Below are 2,500 nucleotides of genomic sequence, written 5' to 3'. Positions count from 1 at the left end.
GAGACAGGCTGATGGCACCACTGTTTCCCCACTCCATGCTCTCTTTTACGGACGTTTTCAGCCGGCGGTCGCGGTCATTTTCTCGCGGATGGAGCAGCATGGAGAGACAGGCTGATGGCACCACTGTTTCCCCACTTCATGCTCTCTTTTACGGACGTTTTCAGCCGGCGGTCGCGGTCATTTTCTCGCGGATGGAGCAGCATGGAGAGACAGGCTGATGGCACCACTGTTTCCCCACTTCATGCACTCTTTTTTACGGACGTTTTCAGCCGGCGGTCGCGGTCATTTTCTCGCGGATGGAGCAGCATGGAGAGACAGGCTGATGGCACCACTGTTTCCCCACTCCATGCTCTCTTTTTACGGACGTTTTCAGCCGGCGGTCGCGGTCATTTTCTCGCGGATGGAGCAGCATGGAGAGGCAGAGGCAGGCTGATGGCACCACTGTTTCCCCACTCCATGCTCTCTCTTTTACGGACGTTTTCAGCCGGCGGTCGCGGTCATTTTCTCGCGGATGGAGCAGCATGGAGAGACAGGCTGATGGCACCACTGTTTCCCCACTTCATGCACTCTTTTACGGACGTTTTCAGCCGGCGGTCGCGGTCATTTTCTCGCGGATGGAGCAGCATGGAGAGACAGGCTGATGGCACCACTGTTTCCCCACTCCATGCTCTCTCTTTTACGGACGTTTTCAGCCGGCGGTCGCGGTCATTTTCTCGCGGATGGAGCAGCATGGAGAGACAGGCTGATGGCACCACTGTTTCCCCACTTCATGCACTCTTTTACGGACGTTTTCAGCCGGCGGTCGCGGTCATTTTCTCGCGGATGGAGCAGCATGGAGAGACAGGCTGACTGCACCACTGTTTCCCCACTCCATGCTCTCTCTTTTACGGACGTTTTCAGCCGGCGGTCGCGGTCATTTTCTCGCGGATGACCCTGACTTGAAGCACTGTGCTGCGGGTGTTTTGACGCTATGATGCAGGTCATTTTACGCCGTTTTAGTGTGCTAAAAGACCCGCTGTCACTCCCAGAGTTTACCCTGACTTGGAGCACTCTGCTGCGGGTGTTTTGACGCTGTGATGCCGGTCATTTTACGCCGTTTCACTGCCTTAAAAGACAGATTCAGCCGGATTTCAGCACTAAAATCCTCCGGAAAGCGCCTGCTATTTTTTTCCTCCCTGGGCTGCTGGAGGTCATTTTACGCCGTTTTAGTGTGCTAAAAGACCCGCTGTCACTCCCAGAGTTTACCCTGACTTGAAGCACTCTGCTGCGGGTGTTTTGACGCTGTGATGCCGGTCATTTTACGCCGTTTCACTGCCTTAAAAGCCAGATTCAGCCGGATTTCAGCACTAAAATCCTCCGGACAGCTCCGTGAATATTCCTCTGCTGGCTCTATTTTCTGGCACTCCTCCCTGGGCTGCTGGAGGTCATTTTAGGCCGTTTTGTCCCGGTCAAAAGACCCACTGTGACTCGGACAGTTCTCCCCCCTCCCCGAAATGCAGCCCTCTGTTCCGGGTGTTGTGAGCCTGTCATGTCGGTCATTGCACGGTGCTCCATGTCCTTAAGAGACCCAGTGTTTCTGCAACAGTTTATCCGAAGTTAGAGCACTCTTTGTACCGCAGGAATATTATTATTATTATTATTATTATTATTATTATTATTATTATTATTATTATTATTATTATTATTATATATATTTTTTTTATATATATAAAAGGCTTGGTTTTAAAACAAACAGTAAAAAAGAAGATGGCCTGTGCCTGTGCCTGTGCCTACGCCCAACACAACTTGTGGTGTTGGATAGCCAGTTTTGAACCTAACCTCAACCCCCAGCCCTAACCTGGGGACCCTCAACCTAACTCAGCCACAAGCGCCCTGGAGCTCACACTCAACCCTTGCGTCTGCTAAATGACTGCAATGTAAATGTAATGTAATGTAATGTAATGTAATGTAATGTAATGCAATGCAATGTAATGTAATGTAGTGTAATATCATTTAAAACATCACAAATGTAATATTTGAAGATTAAATAAGATTAGAAGTGGGTTGTTGTTGTTTTTTTTTTCTTTGCCATCATGGTTACAAGACATGACTTATCGACTTTATTTCCATGCAGAGCTGAAGACTGATCTGCTGAAGCCCTGAGAGGTGAAAGTGAGAGAAAGAGAAGAAGAAGAAGAAGAAGAAGAAGAAGAAGAAGAAGAAGAAGAAGAAGAAGAAGAAAAAAGAAAAAAAAAAATCATCACCACCACCACCTGTTCTGATCATGTGATGGTTTGGATGACAGAAGAGCAGCCTCTCTGGGGGAAATGAAACGATGAGCTGGAGCGGATCAGTGTTGGTTCTCCGCCGCGTCCATCGATTCCATTGGAACAGTATTGCATGTTGATAATCTACTCAAACTAAGGATGTCTGCTCTCTGTCTCTCTCATTCTTCTCCCCCACAGCGTCAGCTCCGGCTTCCCCTGCTCCAGCTTCTGAGAACGATCCACCACAAAGTAGA

This window comes from Anoplopoma fimbria, unplaced genomic scaffold, assembly GCF_027596085.1.
Source record: "Anoplopoma fimbria isolate UVic2021 breed Golden Eagle Sablefish unplaced genomic scaffold, Afim_UVic_2022 Un_contig_8392_pilon_pilon, whole genome shotgun sequence".
NCBI lineage: Eukaryota > Metazoa > Chordata > Actinopteri > Perciformes > Anoplopomatidae > Anoplopoma > Anoplopoma fimbria.
This window is presented reverse-complemented; position numbering follows the sequence as displayed.